The 21705-nt window shown below is 46.3% G+C and overlaps 1 protein-coding gene across 2 annotated transcripts in view; it reads left to right on the top strand.

Moving 5' to 3' along the window:
- The window catches only part of LOC147733566 (aminopeptidase Ey-like), a 259251-nt gene that overhangs the window by 49787 nt on the left and 187759 nt on the right, over window positions 1-21705 (top strand). The window lies entirely within an intron of this gene.

Genomic DNA, 21705 nt, shown 5'->3' with positions numbered 1-21705 from the left:
TTGAAAACCCCCAAATATATATATTTTCTGAGCGCTCACTGCTTTTTGTGGGGCAGATCATTGGAATGTTGTCTTTCCCGAGCTAACCATAAACCTGTCATAGTGATGACATAAGCCTTTTGGATGTAGACATTTAAATCATAAATGACGTTTTTGTGCACTGAAGCTACATTTAACCTCACAAATTACCGTATAGCCTGAAGTGCAGAGCCTTGTGTAAAACGTATGGATGGAGACAGTCCCGTATACTAGTTAAAAGTATAATGTAATCAAGAAATGACATAAAATGATCAGAAAATGTGTTCTTTATTACTTCACACACTGAAGGCCTGTAGCACAATCGTCTAGATACACGTTTATTATACAACCTGCACTATCAGTGAGTGGCTAGTAGAATCATTTTGGAAACGAATGCTAAATGAATACTAATGAATAGTAGTGGAGTGAGAAGATTGCTGTCTGGCAAGTTTGTGTAATTCTTTTTAAAATACACAAGCTTTGTAAAAGGTGGGAGGGTACAGGGGAACATTTAGGGGCCGATTACGATGTCGTTCGGAAAGCTTCTGTCTGCTAGTCAGAAGCTTTCCAACCTTGGCCGGAGGCTTTCTGGCCCACACGGTCGGTTTGCGGTCTGACCGCCCGATTACGATGCCGGCGTTCAGAGCGTAAACCGGCCAGTCGGAACCGCACCGTGATCCCCTATGGACGGTGTTTCCACCTTCGGTAGATTACAATGTCAGTTTCCCACAGCCTTTTCCATGCCGGCCTTTCCGACATGGAAAGGCTGTCAGAAAGCGACTTTGGGGGCCCCTCGCAGGGCCCCCTTGACTACGTGGCCTGAGGTTGGTGGTCGCGGTAAAACCCTGCACTGTGTTGCAGGCACCATGGTGTGCCCGCCACAGGGTGCAGGGTTTTACACACACACCCATTTCTGTATGGGTTCAGTCGATTTGTAATCAAGCGGTCGGAACTGCCGACCAGAGGTCGGTGGGTTCCGAGATGTTGCCTGTCAGAGGCAACTCTGACCTACATCGCAATAAGGGCCTTAGTGTCCCTAGGGAGCAATTCTCGACGGTCCCAATGACACTTAAGGGCAGCAGCCCAATACCCCGCCACTGGCAGTCCTAGGTGTGGGAAATAGGTGGTACAAATCTACATATGAATTTTTTTTTATCTGCTGTTGCTCATGGCTAAGGTAACCCTGCGCAGTGGTAAGTAAAAGTCCTCTTTGTAAATGGCTATAGCCACTCACTGAAAGTTCCTTACAGGTTACACCATTCCTAGATGGGGAATATGGTTGCAGGACATTGTCCGTTGCACAGCTGTGGCCATGCACCAAATGGGCTTTTAACTGGCTGATCAGCTAGACCTTGTCTTGAGGTAAGGGAAGGTAGATAAGGGACACCTCATCCTACCCTCGAAAAGGGTAAAGTTTCAGCACTTCGCCCAACTTGGAGGGCACTATTTACTTTTCACTTCCCCGAATGTAAATGTACATGTATTTATATAGCGCAAACCGCCCACATCGCAGGCATCTAAGCGCTTGCTTAGGTAACCCGTCATGGTATTCCCCTGTGAGATAACCCCGGCAGGGCATCCACAAGGTGAAAGCCAGGCATCCCGCCGCGAGGGGCCGTTGTGGAGATTAAGCAAGCTATTGCCCAGAGTCGCAGAGTGTGAACCCGTGAGTCGAGTAGGCACCGGAGCGAGAATTATCGAGTCCGTGGAATTATTGAGCCCAAGCCCCGTCGAGGCGGGGAATTGAACCCTGTTCCAGGGCCGAACTCAGCTTCCGGGTCTGCCGGAGCGAGAATTATCGAGTCTGTGGAATTATTGAGCCCAAGCCCCGTCGAGGCAGGGAATTGAACCCTGTTCCAGGGCCGAACTCAGCTTCCGGGTCTGCCGCCTCTAACCCCTGAGTCACACTTCTCCACGAATATTATATCTATATTGCCCTCTTGGGCAATTTGGGCGGTGTCATAGTGAACAGCTTAAAGTGCAGATGCTCTCTACTTTGACCTCAGAAGCATACAATGATTGAGTTTTATTTATTGTCAAAACAATGAATTAAAAATTCACACAGCCCTGCAACAAAAATTTAGATTTTTTTCCTGTAGGATTATTGAAACATTTGGAGCAACTTTGCAACATTTCAGGAATTTAAATAGAAACTCAAGAGTTTTCCTAGAAAACTACAACAGTTATAGTTTTCGAGGAGTAAAATCCAGATATTCAAAAAGCAAACTAAATATAAAATTTGGCCCGTGGAAGTGGATTATGATTATCTTCATTTGCACCTTTAGCTTTACTTTTTGGATATGTTTTCCTGCGAGAAACCTCATTGCTCAACTCCATTGATATTACTATCAATTTTGCACCTTTGAAATGCACTTTTTGGCCTCATTTAGAGAGCTCTTTGGATACCTGTGTAAACTTAAAAGCATATCTAGGCTGAGACACTACCTAAAATGGACATGAGAGTATCAACAATCCTATGAGTCTGGGTCTTAATCTCTGTTACAGAAAGGTCTTTCTAAAAATGCCCACAAATTCATAACTACCCGTCATGCAGCAAGTAACGTTTAATTTGTAAAAAACAGTCAGTCCTAATTCTATGAATCAAGAATGCGAATGTGTCCTGTTAAATGATGGTTTTCACACCGAATTGAGTAGAAGAGAAGAGAAGCCTTCTGTCTGGCATGTACTTTTGTGCGGCTATATCATAGACAAATATTAAGAACATGTCTGTAATTGCCAGAAAAAGTATCATCAGAAACAGTCTATGCGTGTAGATTGAAGGGCCCCCTGTGATAAACTCACACCAATGCCACCCTAAAGTAAGTCTTTGGATCATTATAACATTGTCGATTTGAAAATGGAGAATATTAACAATTTCATATAAAGCACAGATCTGACTATACATGTCCTATGACTGTCCACTGCCTGGCCGTGGAAATTCTGCCTTTGATGACCCACGAGTTACCTGACCAAAACCTAAGTGTAGTGGCCCCATTTTTAGCGTATTATCGTATTGAATATCTGTTCACATATCAGTTAGGTCTCTTGCTCTCCCATTTCTGTACCTCTCCCCCGTACTGGACTCTCAGGTCAATATGAATAATAGTAAAATACTAGAGCTACACCAAAACTTTATTTTTCACTAATGTGTATGTAGTCAAAAAATGAAAAGAAAGGAGGAAATGTCCTGCTTGCAGGCAATTCCAGTACGGAGGGAGTTTCTAAGACAAGGTTTGAAAGACAACGGTTCAACTACTTCCTTATTTCTATCATTCTATGTGGCAGCATTTGCCTTTGCTCGACAGTTGGTAAAGTAGGTAGGAGAACGCTTTCTAGACATACATTGATTTGGCATGGCAAACTGTGCCAGGAGGCAAATGTAATCCACAATCGTATCAAATGTGGCGGCCATAACTCCTACCATAATGCTAAACAGACTTGACTGAGAGTGACCTTAACCTATTGAAGTGCACAATACAATACAATATTTTAATGTGTGCATGCAAACTATTGAAGATATTGCAAGAATGTGCGTGCCTTATCATGTCACCTTTTACAACTCGTCAAGCTGCAGCCTGGACTTTCACCTAGGTGAGCTGGGGTACTGATGGACACCAATAATCCAGGATAGAGAGTCCTAGAGCTCTTACTGGTTGTTATTTTTCAGCTGAGTATAAAGTGTGTCTGTTAGACCTGGTATTTCTTGGCATGATTACCCCTGACGTTTTGCCTCTACTTTTAATACTGTGATGGATTTCGTTTTACTGGCTTAGATGCTGGGGCACTTTTGCCACCTCTGATCAGTGTTAACGTGCAATTGCTTCTTGTGTTAAGTGTAATGCTAATTGGTTGTCCTTGTTTGTCTTACTAGTAAAGTCCCTAGTAAAGTGCACTAAGTGTGACCGGGCTGGTACTACAAATGCTACTAGTGGGCCTGCAGCACTAATTGTGCCACCCACATAAGTAGCCATGAAAAGAGATCTCAGGCCTGCCATTGCAGTACCTGCATGCAATTTGTCAAACTGCCTTGTTGTCCTGACAAGTACACCCACTTGCCAGGCCTTACCCTTCCCTTTTAATGCACATCATACACCCCTATGGTAGGCCCACGGTGTACTCTGGGCAGGGTGAAGTGTATGTGAAAGGTAGGACATGTACTAAGGTGTGTACCATGTCCTGACAGTGAAAAACTGCCAAATTCGTTTTTCACTGTTGCAAGGCTATCTAGCCCATAGGGCAGAATTGGGGAGTATGTGTAATATGTTTCCAGCCTATCTTCCCATAGGTTTAAGATGGAGAGGTGAAGTTTAGTGTGCCTGAGCTCACAATTTAATAACACATCTTGATGTGAAGGTGGTTTTTGAATTGTGTGTTTAGAAACCACGCGTTTAGAAGTGGCTGTTTTTGTGTTCTAACAATTCTGTGTGTTTCTGCCTGGTTGTGGGTTGACTGGATTTGAATGTGATAGGATCTGGGAAATGTCTTGACCCATGGGAGGAGTAGGTGAGAAAGCCGCAGTTCACCTGCATCTGGAGTGGAGGGGGGAGGAGTAGCCCTGGAGGTGAAGAGCCCTGTGCTGCTGCATAAAACAAAGGCTCCATCTCCTGCTGAGTGATTGAAGATCCAGACCCACACTATCAAAGGAAGAATGTGTCACTGGCAGGGAGACACCCAGAATTGGTTTGCACAGGGGTCAGTGCCCCCTGAACACAAAGACTTCAAAGACATTTAGGGGTATAAGTAATGAGACCTGAAACCCCTGGACTTTGGACTGATCAAGACTGAAAAGGATTGAATATACTTTGCGGTCAAGAGGAAACTCTGCCAAGGAAAAACAGCTGAAGAGACTGAAGAGAACGACTGACCCTTGCTGTGTGTTCTGGGGCTGGCCTGCAGTTTGCTGATTTAACTAAGGAGTGACTTTGCTGTGTGCTGTGTCCCCCTGTTTGAAAGGGCTTTGCTGTGTGCTGTGATCCGGAGTAACGTGTCCCCAAGGGCCCGGGGAGAGCTGGCTCCCTGTTGTGGAAACTCCGGCACATAAAAGTTTCCAAGTGTGTCTCAGCGACGCTGTGTGCATGTGCTTTTTGCAGCCTGAGACCTTCGTAAGGACTGCCCCGTAATCCTGTGCACCCGGAGTCCAAGTGAGTCTCACCGAAGCTGTGTTTGTGTGCTTCGTGCAGCCTGAGACCTTCGTGAGGATTGTCCTGTGATCGTGTGCACCTGGTGCTCAAGTGAATCTCAGCGACGCTGTGTGCATGTGCCCTGTTGCAGCCTGATACCTTCGTGAGGAATTGCCCTGTGAATGTGTGTCCCGGAGCAGTCTTGTTCTCTGCTTTGATCGACAGCGTGACCAGAACTGTTGCGATCGTAATTGCCATCGGACCGGCATCCCCAGAGGAGCTGAGAGAATTCACTGCCGCCGGCCCGAGCCTGCCTTTGCCAAGGAGAGACCTTGAACCGTCACCGTCGGGGAGTCTGAGTTCCACTGCCCAAGATCAACGAAGTCGCACCGGAGACCCAAGCCGCGAGGAGAGGAGAGTGAGATCGCACCCCCCAGGAAACGCTCAGCGAGCGTGCGTGTGTCGCCGCTTGGGGCGGGTTGTGGGCTGTGAGAGAAACGCTCTCGGCATTTCACATCTTTGCACTGGGAGCCTCTGCTCAAGTCCGTATCGCAGCCCGTACTTGATGAGGAGTGGCAGTACCAGGGCCGGATTGTGGAGCAGCAGTTTGTTTTCCATCATAACAGTATTGGGGGCATATTTTGGCAGTAGCTGACCACAAGTCAGTAAGAGTGGCATAGAGACCGTCCAGAGCACCGCGATCAGTACCGGAGTACATTACTTTTGCATTACGAACTGCCTGATTGGTGCATTACGAAGTGCATTATTTTTGCATTACGAACTGCCTGGTTGTTGCATTATTTTTGCATTACGAACTGCCTGATTGTTGCATTACGAATTGCATTATTTTTACATTACGAACTGCCTGATTATTGCATTATGAATTGCACTATTTTTGCATTACGAACAGTCTGATTGTTGCATTATGAACTGCATTATTTTTACATTACGAAGTGCCTGATCTTGCATTACGAACTGCATAGCATTGCATTAGGACTGCATTGGATCACCTAGAATTGCTCATTAATACTGCAAGAACCTACAAGTGCTTGCTGGCCTAATAACCGGCTAGGTGAAATATTACAAATACGCATATGTTGGATTTTTATTGTGATGTCTAATCGTATATCTTTTTTTATAAACATATAATTGTTTTTTTATGAAACTCGTGTGGAGTCCATTTGTGGTGTTATCACTGTGTTACTTAGAGTGTAGTTGCAAATACTTTACACATTGTCCTTGGAGATAGGCCTGGCTGCTCTTGCCAAGCTACCGAGGGGGTGAGTAGGGGCTATCTGAGAAGGTGTCCTTCTTTTCCCTGTCTTAAAAGCAGGGGTCCCTATTTGGACTAAGGTACCTACCTCAGCCAAATAGAGACCCCCAGTTCTAACAGTGTCATTTAAGGTTTATTAAAATCTGACAACATACATTTTTGGGCAATCGAGGTATTAGCAATATTTTTGTACCTAAGTTACTGATGACATTAAAGGTGTGCTGCACTGTCCACCGTCCTGATGCTGCTTTTTTTCAGCAGTGCTCCTGTGCAGAGCTGCATATGTCACAATATTCCACGTGGCAAAAACCATTAGGTATGATTATACCTTGCATTTGTTTTTTTATTATAATAGTGCTTACATTTCCATTCTTGCTCCTTACTGCTCGATGTTATCTTTGACTAAATGCCAAAAGACATAAATATTTGACACCTACACGATACAGATGAAATTCACATAATTCCTTGTTTGCGACAGAATAGATGTGACAGAAGTGTTGGATCATGTATTCATGGTGCTTTCCTGCTTCAGACTAAGGATCCACTTCAGTGGAATTTGAACTAGTGAAGTTGCACACAGTTCAAATGGAACTACATTTCTATTGTCTTATGTTCCACACAAGTACAATCTTCTTTTCTTTGTTTTTGCAATAGTGGCATTTCATCTATCTCAGCCGAGGCATTGCAAAGAAATAATTTACACATTTCGATTCTCTGTAAGAGTTCCTTTTCGAGCCAATTTAGTACTTTGATTACCAGGACACTTGACTACTTATTGTCCATCAGAGATAAACATACAGTTTGGAAACGGGTAAAGAGGTAATTGTGAGTTAAAAAAAATTCTGAAAGTCTGAGAATTTCATAGTATCATACCCTGATTAACTTAGGGGCCATGCATTACTGTGACAATCACTGGAAAGTTAATTTTCAGTCTAAAGGTTTCTTACCCTTGTTAGATCTGTCAACATTAGGGTGGTCTTCCTCTGCACCTTTTGACTTCCTCCTCCGTATTTCTGATTTAGTTTCTGCTAGGTTTAGGACTCTGTACCCTTTACCACTGCTAATCAGTACTAATGTACATGTGCTCACTTTTTAAAACATGATAAGATTGGGGCATTCCCAATAGGCATATTTAATTTACTTATCAGTCCCTACTAAGGTGTACCCAGGACCTGTAATTTAAATGCTATTAAGTGGGCCTTCAGCACTTATTGTGCCACACACTTAAGTAGGCCTTTTGTCGTATGGTTCCTAGTAATTCAGTCAGGCTGTGTGTTTGGGTAATATAAGTGTCAAAACTATGGGGGACTGAGTCCACTCAAGCTCTCAGAATATGTTAACCTAGTTTCTGGCTAGCTCACAGTGCACCACCTTGGGCAGTATTATGTATTGGCATTGTTTGCTACCGGCGCACCTTTGAAAAGATGAGCTCGGCGAAAACAATGCCAATGCACCCCATTATGGTTAATGCGCTGCCCCCTGGGCAGCCGCAAACTCGCGCTGCCCTGGGAGCAGTGCATTCATGTGAAAACATGGAGCAGCCGCTTCGTGTTTTCATAGTGGAGGCGACACCCGCCTGCCCTTTCATAAAGGTTTAGAGATCCCCTTGCAGGCGGGTGCAGTCAGTGACTGCACCTGCCTGCAAGGGGATGTCTTAGGAGTCCATAGGACCCCATTGCCACCTGCAGAGGGCTGCTTTCAGGAGGCGCACTGACAGTGCGCAACCTTTTAAATGGCACACTGTCAATGCACCTCCTGAGTGCTTCTTTGACTCTCCGCCCACGTCTGTAATATGGCACGGGCGCAGAGTCAAAGGAAGTCCCTCATTTGCATAGGGCACACTCCTGTGCAAATGAGGGAACATCCTCTGTTGATAGCACTGGCGCTTTAAGTGCTCCAGCACTACAGGTATTTTAAAAGAGGACGCACAAGCGTCTGCGTCCCCTTCTATAATACTAAAGTGCCCCGGGTGCGTGCAAAGCCAGCGCAAACGCCCTTTGCGCCCCCAGGGCACTTATTGTAATATGTCCCCTGGACATCGAAACCATAAAAAGTACTGAATGTTGTCTACAACCTCAGACCAGGACAACTCTGATTCCCCCAAGGAAATTATGGAAACAGATCTACTCTTTCGTCATTAACTCAAGCAGGGAAATATCCTTTACAACGCAACTTTTACCACGCAGTGCCTTTACCATGCAACTTTTACAACGCAGACCATTACAACGCATTGCGCTAGGGGGCGCTCTAGGATAGGGAATAAGTTTAATTTACTATCCAACACCTTCCCTAGTGTCCACGGGGACTGGAGTTGGAATAGTAAATTAAACTATTCACTATCCATCACCCCAAAGCGCTATGCGTTGTAAAGGTTTTCGTTGTAAAAACCGCATTGTAAAGGCATGCGTGGTAAAAGCATGCGTTGTAATGTCATACATCCACTCAAGCATGCCCAAAGGGAGGCACAAGGAATACACAAATTGGCATTTCAAACATTTATTGAAGCAATTGGATTCTTTTTTTTTTTTTTTTTTTTTTTTAAACCTTTATTGTGCATCAAATCAGAACAAATACGGGCCTACAACCTTCCGGCCGGCCACGATAACAGTTGAGCATCAATGCAACTTTACGGCGACACAGTAATATCTCTCGTTATAGGCAAGCAGTAAAGGGGTTACACTGTAATTACCATATTACCATGCCACAGAATCGGTGAAGGTTAATTTTAAGGTTTTCATCGCAACAATTAAGATCAGGTCGTACTACTCCGCACTTATACAAGCAAGAAAAAGAAACTAGGTCCATGTAGGTGGGACTCGACAACAGACACCCATATCAAACAGTGCGGCTCGCAACATGCAAGTTCCAGCCAGAGGATGGCCATACAGCATGCACACCCCGAGAGAGGACGCAACAACCCAACTAACACCGCGCTACCACCCATCCCCCAGTCTGCCTAACACGGGCCTAGAGAAGAAAAATTATATAATAACAAAAGGCACCATAGAAAAAAACACGAACTAAAATGTACCCCCCCACCCTACACACATGCAGAGGCTACGGCCTACCCCCCCCCCCTAGCAGAGTGTTTCGTCTCCCCAAAAAACCCGAAATGTAGTAAGAGAAGAGAAATTGAGAAGAAGAAAGAAAAGGGAAAAGGAAAGAGGAAAAAAGAAATACAATTCACATAAGACCGGAGGAGGGCCAATTAAGTATATCCAATTCGATTAACCTATGGTTCCCTGGCCGCCCTTACCCCGACCCCAAGACCAGTACAATACCAATATTCAAATCCCCGGCATTCCAGCAACATCCCAGCAGCAGAAGAGAGACAGTCCTGATCCAGGAGGGTGCTTCTTCAACCCTGTCCCCTACGGTACGGTGCAACGGTACAATCCAGCTGCACGACAGACCTCTTAGAAGGTGGGAACAAACAAAGGGACCACAGCTGAGTGAGGAAACGATCACCAAAGTCCATCTCGGACGCAATAGTGTGGTCCACAATCGTGGCAGATGATCCATAGCAAGGCAGCAGTTCACCAGAGGCAGCTAGTCCAAACGGCAATGATCGCTTCAGGGTGGGAAACGGAGGTCCGCCAGTAGCCCCCGAGGAGGTCCTCAGGCGTAGCATCTCGCAGTGTCCCCCAAGCCAGGCCATCTCTCCAGAGAGTGTGTGTTCCTTCGAGGGTGTCCCCACCAGCATTCCAGCAAGGACTGGGTCTCGCGACCGCAGCGGTTTGATGGCGACATTAGTGAGGGAGCCATGGATAGCTGCTGCAGGGTGTGGCGCAGCGTCCCGCATGCAAACAGACTGGGGGGCATCAAGCAGAGTAGCATCCACCCGAGCCCCAAATTCACAGGCAACAGCACGCATGGCGGACCTGAGGTCGTCTAGGGCGCTCAGAATGTCACCAAGATGCAAGGGCGCCTCAAAGGGCAGGGACGCTACCCCCTCCGAGACTCGAGTATGGCAAACGAGGGGTAGACCCACTGGTCGTTCATCCTCACTCTCGGCGAGCCTTCTTGCATCCTGCCGGGTCGAGGCACGATGGAAGCGGTTTAAGGGCACAGGGGCAGCAAAATCCATCCCGTCACAGTTGCGGAGTGGTGCGGGCCGACGCCCGCGTCCCTCCAGCAGCCCTGGGCTTGCAACTGCAGAAGCCGAGAGCAGGCAGCAAGATGGCGCTCACAGCGACCTCAGGGGAAACAATGTTGCGGAGGAGCCGTCTCGGGACTGGGGAGCAGATACCTTGTAGCTCCGGTAGCGGTGGTGTCCGGGATCAGGAATAGTAAAGCCAGATGCAGAGATGCAGGCGCTGCCGACAGGACTCTACAGCCGGCTCCGTCCGAACTGTAATGGCCGCCGTCTCTTTGTACGGGGCCGGCCGTCTCCGCGAGACAAAGACCCGGGCTGCGCTGATCGGCGTCTGGAGGGGTGGAGGCGTCCCGGGGCTTCCACTGCCGGGATCGAGAAACGAAACCCATCGGCGTGACCGGGGTTGCCTCCCGGTTCCGCTGTCGTAGCTCAGTGCTCTACTAGAAGGCAGGATAGCGCGGAAACCGGGAGGATGGCAACAGGGTCAGTGGAGCCGAGGAATCAGGCGGCCATCGCGGCTGCGAGCTAGGCTCCTCCCCCCAGCAATTGGATTCTTGTGTAAAATACTTGTGCTGCAAAAATAAAAAAATCAGGTCTGCCACTGCAGCATGTGTGTGCAGTTTTTAACTCGCATTTTGACCAAGCTAAATAAACCCTTTTCCAGCTTCAACCATTTCCCTTTTTAGACACACAAGCCACCCCTAGAATAGGCCCTTGGCAGTCCAGAGGGCAGGGCGCAGTGCATTTAAAAAGTAGGACATATATTTTTAAGTTTTACATGTCCTGGAGGGGATAAACCTTTAAATTAATTTTTCACTACTGCAATGCTTACCTCTCCACAGATGAGATGTGAGTTACCTTATTACATTTTATAAGTGTAATTTCCAAATGGGACTAGGTATCCAGTTCATGTTATGTCTCTGGACTTGGAATTTCAAATCCTAACTGATGGTTAAGTCTGATTTTAAATAAAAAATGTAAAATACCACTTTTAGAAAGTTGTCATTTTCTTGCCTTAGACATTTGGTGCCTCCAGCCTGTTCCTGGGTCACAAGACTGGGCTTAGCTCACAGTTGTGCTTAGTGTATTCCTACTAGACACACAATAGGGAGCTTATGGATGCCTGGATGGGCCACCACTGTCAGGATTGGAGGGAGGAGCTGGGTACAGCCCCACTTACACTTGAATGGGCTGTGTCCTGCCTCCACACAAGTGGGTTGCATACCCCCTTATAATCAGCCTGGAGCCAGGAAAGAAAGGGGGGCAGGATACCTGGGGCTTCAATGGGTAAACATCTGGAAGCTTCTCCCCAATTCAAAGGTGCAACTGGGTAAAAATACTGGACCTCAGACACCACCACTTCAGTATACTTTCTGCTAGAAAGAAGGACTCCCAGGCTGCTGAGTGGACTGCTCCTCTGCTGGACTGCTGCTCTGAAGGAACTGCTGCCCTGCTGTGCTGGCTTGTTGCCTGCTGCTCTCTTGCCTGGGAGGAAGAACTGGACCTGTAGTTTCATCTTGAACCCACAGCTACCAGAGTGACTCCCAGGGCTAGACTTGCTGGCCTCCTGATCTGAGCCTCAGGGACAATAATGGTTCTCCAACATTCTGCACCAACCCCTGGACCCAGCTGCAGTGAGTTTCTAACCCCCAGATGGTGCCCCTCCAACCCTGGACACTTGGTGTGACTCAGTGACCTGAAATCAAGCCTTTGGACTCTTCATGACCACAAGTGGGCAAGTAAAGCCTGAGACCTCAGCACAAAGCTGATGCAGGATACTTTTGTGGTGTATTTTCACTGTGTTACCATTTACATTGTTGCACAAATGCTTTACACATTGCCTCTAAGTGAAGACTACTGTTCTGTGCCACGCTACCAGGGGATTGAGCACAGTTTAATATGGGGTTTGCTTGTGCCTTACAAGGATTGTGGTTGCTGCTTGACCAGGGCTTCCCCGCCAGCCAACGAACAACCAATTTCTTACACTGGTTTTCAGTGGTGAGGATTTAGACTTGTGTTTGTGCAGTGCGTTACAGTAATGTTGTGTTACACTACCACCCCACATAAATAATCTAAGACAATTTTTGAGTCTAAACTCTCCCTGATTGACCATTTAGATTTTTCTTAATTTTCTCTCTGACTCTTGTGCCTGAATCCACCTCTACAAGTATGGAGTTTGAGCTAGCAAACATGGAGTCCTACACTGAGGTCCAGCTCAAGAAGCTGTGTAAGGAGAGGGGACTTCCAACCAAGAGTACTATTAGGAAGGTGGAAGTGGAAAATGCATTAAGGGCCTGGGCAGTTGTCTACAAGTCACTGGCTCCATCAGCTGAAGGAGATGATGAGATGGATAGACATGCAGAAGGTTTGGATCTCAGTCCTAAGAAGCAGCAGCCTGCTGAGGGGTATGATTTGACCCCGAGTTGTAATTCTCTGCCAGAGCAGGGAGCAGGGTAGCTTCTCACGGCCTGTCCCCAGAGGAGCAGGCATAAAGGAAAGGAGGGAGGAGCTGTAGTTGAGGCTGGAGATGGCCAAACTCAGGATGGAGGAGAAGAAACTGACCATGGAGGAGAAACTACCTTTGGCATTTTTGGCTCATTAAAGTAGCATTAAGTAGATGGAACTAAAAGCAAAACAAGCAGATTCTAACATGTGTCCCCCCCCCCCAGCTGAAAGTGAGGAGAACTACCCAGTGCAGCGCAAACAGATAGTAGGATCATATGCAGATGATACACAATTGGTAGTTGCACTCTCTGACGATTCCGTGCGGGTTCTCATACGTGTCAGAGCGATCTCGCTGCTATCTCTGGGTGGATGACTGCCAACTGCCTCCAGCTCAATGCCTGCAAGTCTGAGGTTCTGCTGGTTGGGCAAGATTCTGAGCTGTGGAGTGAACACTGGATGCCTGCTACCCTAGGCTGTGCATCCGCCCCCAAACAAGTGGTGAAAAACCTAAGTATTTGGGTGGACTCGGCCGTCATCTTCCAGGTCCAAACTAAGAAAGTGGCAGTGACTTGTTTTGGTATATTGCAGGGGCTCAAACCACTGTCGGGGTTTTTCGATCCGTCCCTCAGGCAGGTTATTGTACAGGCCTCCCTTTCGTCGAGACTGGATTATGCTAGCTCGCTCTACCTTGGGACGAACAAGACTGATATTCTGAGACTGCAGAGGATCCAAAACACTGCTGCTAGAGCTCTCCTTGGCTTCCCTAGAACCTGCTCCACTACCATTCATCGGTTACACTGGTTGCTGGTGGCCAGACGTGTGGAGTTTGAGTCCCTCTGCATTGCATTTAAAATCTTGAATTTTTTCTCTCCGGGCATCTTGGCCAACCTGCTTTCATCATACACACCCACCCGTTAACTCTGCTCGATGGGTCATCATCTGGCGGTTGTTCCCCGGATAAGGAGGGTGCCTGCTGGGGGAGGATAGGGGGGGGGCGTTCCTTCCGCACACTGGCAGCCAAGCTCTGGAATTCACTTCCTATACACATCCGCAGCTTTAATAATTACCCAGCATTTCGTACTGCTATAAAAGCCCATCTCTTCCCTCCACTATAGGCTCTGCTTTGTCAGTAGCCTCTCTTTTTCTGCTATCATCGCTGGGACGCCCCTTTGCTGGGGCAGCTGTGCGCTTTATAAAATGGCATAACATAACATAACATATCCCGAATTGGTGCTTTGTGCTTTTTGGCACCATTTTAACTATTTACTTTAAAAATTCAGAAACTTGCTTATCTGATTGGATTTTTGTAATTTTGGACTTATTTTATTTATTTAATTTTACTTAATTTTTCTAATGTTATATGGGATCCTTTTGTGGTGTGTTTTTACTGTTTAACTGTTTGATGTTTTGCATAAAAAGTTTACACATTGCCTCTAAGTTAAGCCCGTCATCTCTGTGCCAAACTACCAGGTGGTTTAGTTCAGGCTGATTTGGGGTTTGCTTGTGCCTTACCCTGACAAGGATTGGAGTTGCTACTTGACCAGGGTTCAACAACCCAATCTCTTACACAAATCATATGTTTTATTTGTTCATCAAAATCCACCTTCTTCTGCTTAGAACAATGTGGTCTTCCCATGGTTTTGATTGTTATGTGTTTTGGAGGTGAGAGATGCACTCTGAAAGAGCACTACCAAATGTGTGGTGTCTCATAATGATCTGTTAATGTAACTTATAAGGATGAGCACACTGGAAACTTAGACATTTAGCATCACATGATGGTGATTTCCATCATCTACTACTTCTTCTTGCCACATCGAGGGAGAGAGAGATCTTGGACCTTAACATTAGACACCCTTACTGCTGATATGTTTAATAATGCGTAAAGTTTGGAAAACAATTATCTTTGTCTTATAGGGGAATTGGAATTTTCTGAAGGACTCTAAATGGATTACATTTCTCTACAGCAAAATAAATGTCCTAGTTTATAGCATGGATTTCAATTAAAATGTCCTTAACAAGCTGTTTGGAGGAAATAATTAGCTATCCATGCTGCAATGATGTAACTTTACTGAAATAATCCATTAAATGATTGCTCCTTAGTTTTAACAGCCAATTACTAGTTCAGTAGCTTTAATTATATGATTTCTCTTTGACACCTTTTGCTACTGGCTTATAAACATCAATATTTCCTATCAGGCAGCTATAGTAGGATTCTTTTGAACTATAGGTGAAATAGGTTACTGTTCCTGACCAAAAATGTGTTCCAGTATTACATATGGCATAAACAGTATACATCAATCTGTAAAACCCAAGAAATTACCTTTTTCACAGCCTGATTTAAAGTATGGAAGGTGGGCCACTATCCGTCAGGGGGGTTGAGGCCATTACCTCCTTCACCCTGGTTGGGTTTCTGTCCACTATATCTAGAGATCACTATTGTCCCTGCAGTGATCTCTGTGCATTCACAGGAACTACCACCACAGCAGCTTCTGTGGAAGCACAAAAAGATTGTTGTGCATCCACCATGTTTTTGACACTCACACACTAAACCTTTTTGTTTTCAAAATCATATTTTTTCTGAAAAACAAACAGCTAATGGCTGCTACACCTTGAAAGTTTTCTCATAGGGTATCAAGGGTTATGTTTTTAATCAGTTTGTGGTAATGGACAGAAAAGATGGACATCAGACCATCTGCTTTAAATAGGGTAGGTTGTCCGATGCCCTTACTCAGACAGCCCCACCTCCACGGGTAGTTGGAGTATGTTTTCTGATGGCAGAGTCAGAGGATGCACAGCTGTCAGAAAACTGATGCTTGGCCCGAGTCATAAATGTGTGAGTGGACTGAGGATCTGGACGACAGAATACTCTGTCACATATGTGATGGAATACCCCATCCACCATAGTTGCAACCTTTTTATGATTTCACCTCTGTATGAGTCTTGAGCATTTGAGGGAACTACTTCTGTTTCTTGATATATCTTTGGTAGGTATCATTGGCTGTTAGAAATTGAAGTTTCTGATTGGCAGGGTGTCCACTATATCCAAGCAGCAGCCGCAGTCCTAGTCAGGGAAAGTGAGATACACAACCTAAGTTAACCTGTGCTCCTTCTCTGGTAGCTTGGCACAGAGCTGTCAGGCTTAACTTGACAAGCAATGTATAAAGCATTTGCGCAAAACTTTAGTTAAAGTAACACAGTGAAAACACAACAAAAGAACTACACACCTGTTTAGAAAAATTGAGACTATTTATCTGAGTAAAACAAGAGCAAAACAGCAAAAATCCAATATGTAAAAGTTGAAATATGAATTCTTTAAGATTACATACAAAACAGTGCTTAGAAATCAATAGCACTCAAAGGTTACTTGAGGTTGAGCTGGACCAGGGTACATCCAAAGTTCACTATGTAGAAAAAGACAGTGTAGCTAAACTCTAAGGGCGTAAATACTCCCTGAATCAAAATCCAAAACAGAATAATAGACCCTCTAGAACAATCAAATAAGTGTGTGCTGAAACGAAAATTTATACAAAAATTCTTTAATTTATTTATATCTTGTTTTTAGTATATTTTGTTTGTTATTTATATCCTTTATGCAAAATTCATTCACTTTTTTGATACATTGTTCACATTTAAAAAGAACCTTGATGTGTAATACAAGATATCAAAAACATAGGCAAACAGTTAATTATTTACAATTAAAGGTGTATAGAATTAATAAGTGAGAACAGAAAAATTTACATAAACACAAATACATATACACATTAACCCAGTGATATACGAAATATTCAGTTGTTGGTATAATTGATGAAGGCAATGCGGTTGAGTGGAACTACGCGCGTTTCGGCCTGAGGCCTTCGTCAGGTGACCGTCATTCGTATATTGCAAATAAATAAAAAAAGTGATATAACACAACAAAGGGCAGGTTGACGTATCAACACTTTTTCTTCTTATGATGACACATTTAATATCATTTGTCCAGTGTCAGATATTCTTATTTACTCCTGCCACATGGCTTTCTATCCACCAAATCACATGTTGGTTATGGTGAGTCTGGTTGATTGAAGATAGAAGCGAATCTTTGGGATCCTTATTACAGAAAACTGGTTCTTAGATATCCGAAATATTTGTAAAGTATTGTTTTCCCAAGGCAAACCGCCGAAGAAGTACGAGCTTTTAAGTCACTTTCTTTGTAGTCAATCTTGATCTAGTAGCGCTGTCAGCTGCACAGGCTGAGGATATTTGCCACTTTGTCTAATGGTGCTCGAGCGTTCTAACGGGGGTTCTGGTTAGCTGATGCTTCCGAAGTCAAGTCCAAAGTTCAGGCTGACCATGATGGAGGGCAGGCTGGCTACAAGACCCACCCAGGGTTCACTCAAAAAGTACTTTATATGGAGCAACAGTCGAGGACTACCTGCGTCGGTTCCGATTCACACAGTCGGGTCACTTCATCGATATCGAGGGGGTCAGCACGTCCTCAAAGTCGAACCTCACAGTGGTGTCTTTGGATCGCCGCTGTGTCATTGTTGAACCTTACAGTTGAGACCCATGTCTAATCGGCACTGCGTCGGACGGCACTGTGTAGGTTCTGATCAGTGCAAAAATATCACTGCGTCTATTTTTGCAGAAACAGCTGCAAAATCTACTTCCGAGCCCAGGACTGGAGGTAGGACTCACAGATTTCAGACTCCAGCAGCAACAGCAGAGTTGCAAGAAGTATTGAGACTTCAAAGAACAGGAGGAAAGCCAACAAGCCCTTGGAAAAAACATGGGTTCAATGATGTAGAGAGCAGGTCCAGTCCCTCTCGCTACCAGGGAAGAAGCAGCCAGCAGCAGGTGAAGACAGCAGAGCAGGTAGAAAAGTGGCAGGCCCTCCTACAGCACAGCAATCAGCAGGCAGCAGGCCAACACAACAATGCAGGTAGCAAAGTGGCAGTCCATCCTACAGCACAGCAGCTCTTCTTCCAGGTAGAATGTGTTTGGTTCCAGCAAAGCTCTGACTTGTTGGTGTCAAGGGTCCAGCAATTCCCCCATGTGCCTTTGAAGTGGGGGAGACATCAAAGAGGCCTTTGATGATCACAAGGTCCCTTATTTTCTGGCCCTGGCTGCAGACTCACTACACAGGAGTAGCAGCTGTTTGTGTGCAGACAGGCAGAACCCTGTTCAGGTGCAAGTGTCAGCTCCTCCCTCCCTATCTTCCTCAGGAAGACCCATCAGCCTGGTGATGGGCCTTCAGGATGCAAATGTCACAGCCCTGTTCCCTTTAAGGTACTGTCTAGAGCATCTGCGACCAGTGCAGGTAAGTGTGGTGTGGCTGGATCGGGGGGGATTTGACAGGCGACCATGAGGGAAAATTAAATAAATTTCCCTTGTTGTCTTCTGTCAAAACACCCCCCACCATCACCACAGCCCCTCGCTCTTGCCTGCTCAGGCCGTGACTAGTCTAGAAGGAATGCACAAAGCCCAGCTGTCGCCCAACCCAGATGTGTATTCAGAGACAGGCAGAGGCACAGAAGAGTTAAAGTTAGAAAAGGCTAACGTTCTAAAAGTGGCATTTCCAGACTCACAATTTAAAATCCGACTTCATCTTAAGTTGTGATTTCACGGTGTGAGTTCAGAAACCCCAAACTCCAAATCTGTCTAGGGCCTACCTTAGGTGTGTCTTATAAGTAATAAAAGGGAAGGGCTGGGCCTGGCAAGTAGGTTAACTTGCCTGATCGAAATGGCAGTTTAAACTGCACACACAGGCTTTGCAGTGCCAGGTCTGAGCCATGTTTAAGGCTACTGAAGTGGGTCACAGAATCAGTACTGCAGGCATACTAATAGCGTTTAATTTGCAGGGCCTTAGCACATATACTGCACTCTACAAGGGGCTTATAAGGCAAAAGGGGAGTGGGGGGGAACAACTCAAGGAACATTGTCAACATTGGCTACAATTGATGGTCTTTATTCACAGGTTAATTACTGGGGAGAGACATTTTACTCATTATGTCATTGCCAGAGCTGTTGTTCAAGTTCAAGTTCAGGTATTTGTATAGCGCACTGCTCACCCAGCGGGTCTTAAGGCGCTTGGGTAGGGGGTTCATTATTTGTCGAATAGCCAGGTTTTAAGTTCTTTTCTGAAGGAGATGTGGTTTTGAGTAAGGCGGAGGTGGGTGGGGAGTGAGTTCCATGTCTTGGCAGCAAGGAAGGAGAAGGATCTGCCACCCAAGGTGGATTTTCGGATGCGCGGGACTGCGGCGAGGGCTTGATTGGACGATCGTAGTTGGCGGGTGGGTTTGTAGAAGGACAGTCGAGTGTTGAGGCATTCGGGTCCTAGATTGTAGAGGGCTTTGTGTGCGTGGGTGAGAAGGCGGAATGTGATTCTTTTGCTGACGGGAAGCCAGTGGAGGTCTTTTAGGTGTTCGGTGATGTGATCTTGGCGAGGGATGTCTAATATGAGTCTCGCTGAAGCGTTTTGGATGCATTGGAGTTTTTTCTGTAATTTTGCTGTGATTCCGGCGTATAGTGTGTTGCCATAGTCCAGTCGACTCGTGACCAGTGCGTGGGTGACAGTCTTTCTTGTCTCGAGGGGGATCCAACGGAAGATCTTTTTGAGAATGCGAAGTACGTTGAAGCAGGATGATGAGACTGCGTTGACTTGTCTGGACATCGAGAGAGAGGAGTCTAAGATGAAGCCAAGGTTACGTGCATGGTCTGTGGGTGTGGGTGCTGTGCCCAGAGCGGAGGGCCACCAAGAGTCGTCCCAGGCAGAGGAGGAAGATCCTAGGATGAGCACCTCCGTTTTGTCTGAGTTGAGTTTTAGGCGGCTATGTTTCATCCATTCGGCTACTTCTTTCATGCCTTCATGAAGATTGGTTTTGGCGGTGTTAGGGTCTTTGGTTAGGGAGAGGATCAGCTGGGTGTCATCAGCGTAGGAGATGATGATGAGGTTGTGTTGACGCGCGATAGATGCGAGTGGGCTCATGTAGACGTTGAAGAGGGTGGGACTGAGTGAAGATCCTTGTGGTACTCCGCAGATGACTTCGGTGGCCTCTGAGGTGAATGGGGGGAGTCGGACTCTCTGAGTTCTCCCAGCGAGGAATGAGGTGATCCAGTCCAAGGCTTTTCCTTTTATGCCGATGCTGCTGAGGCGTTGTAAAAGGGTGCTGTGGCAGACTGTGTCGAACGCGGCGGAGAGGTCGAGTAGAATGAGGGCCACAGTTTCACCGTTGTCCAGTAGTGTTCGGATGTCGTCTGTTGCTGCAATGAGGGCGGTTTCGGTGCTGTGTTTGGCTCGGAATCCGGATTGAGATGGGTCGAGGGAGTTGTTGGATTCAAGGAAGGCGGCGAGCTGGTTGTTGACGGCTTTCTCGATGACTTTGGCTGGGAATGGGAGGAGGGATATGGGTCGGTAGTTTTTAAGTTCGGAGGGGTCTGCTGTAGGTTTCTTCAGAAGGGCGCTGAGTTCGGCGTGTTTCCAGCTTTCTGGAAAGGTGGCAGAGTTGAACGAGCAGTTGATGACATCACGGAGATGGGGTGCGATGATGGAGTTCGCTTTGTTGAAGATGTGGTGGGGGCAGGGGTCGGTTGGCGAGCCAGAGTGGATGGAGTTCATTAGGCGGATGGTGTCTTCAGTGGTGATTGGGTTCCATGCAGTGAGGTTGTTAGTTGGTGGAGTAGGATCTGAAGGGGGTGGGGGGGGTTGGAAGCTGGGAGTATTCTCGAAGCTGTTGTGGATGTCGGCTATTTTGTTGTAAAAGAAGGAGGATAGCGCATTGCAGAGGTCTAGGGAGGGAGTGATGTCGTTAGATGCTGCGGTGGGGTTGGTGAATTCTTTGACGATATTGAAAAGTTCCTTGTTGTTGTGATTGTTGTTGTCAAGACGATCCTTGAATGCTGATTTCTTAGCAGATCGAATCAGTTGGTGGTGTTTGCGGGTGGCAGCCTTGAGGATGGACATGTTGTCGGTGGTTGAGTTTTTTCTCCATGTTTTCTCCAGTGTGCGGCATAGCTTCTTGGATTTTTTAAGGTTATCATTGAACCAGGGAGCCTTTTTGCAGTCTGATTTGAACTGGTGTTTTTTCAGGGGTGCTAATTCGTCCGCACTGTGGGTGATCCAGTGCTTGAGATTGGTGGCCGCTTGGTTTGGGTCCAGTGAGAGGGTGGGAGGGTTTTGGTGATGTGAGGAGTTGGTCGGAGGTGATTTTGTTCCAGTTTCTCCGAGGAATAGGTTGTGGGCGGTTGTGGGTCGGGGTGGTTTTGTAGCTGAAGTGAACACAGCTGTGGTCCGTCCAATGGAGAGCTGTGGTGCGATCGAAGGAGATTTGCTTGCTGGAGGTGAAGATAGGGTCGAGCGTGTGTCCTGCAACATGGGTGGGGGTGTCAGCAAGTTGTTTGAGTCCGAGATTGGCCAGGTTATCCAGGAGGGTGGTGGTGTTGCTGTTGTGTTTGTTTTCAAGGTGATAGTTGAAATCTCCTAAAAGAATGTAGTTCTCGGAGGTGAGGGCACGTACAACTCGTCTGCTTCTGGGAGGCAGTAGGTGTTAATGAAAATTGTTTTGCCCGATTGCCACTTATTACAAAATTAGTATCACTCTAAAGGGGATGCATGTTGAGATCTCCTAGGCCTCTTTGATATGCTGACAGGGACGGCCCTCCTACATAATAATGCTGCAATGCTAGCGGGGTGTCACAACTGTCAAAACATGCACCACATAAAACTCGGACATCCGAGCCAGTGTTTTACTTCAAAGTCGGCTTTTGCGTGCATGTCA

The sequence above is a fragment of the Lissotriton vulgaris genome, chromosome 2_1 (genome assembly GCF_964263255.1).
Source record: "Lissotriton vulgaris chromosome 2_1, aLisVul1.2, whole genome shotgun sequence".
Taxonomy (NCBI): Eukaryota; Metazoa; Chordata; class Amphibia; order Caudata; family Salamandridae; genus Lissotriton; species Lissotriton vulgaris.
This window is presented reverse-complemented; position numbering and strand designations above follow the sequence as displayed.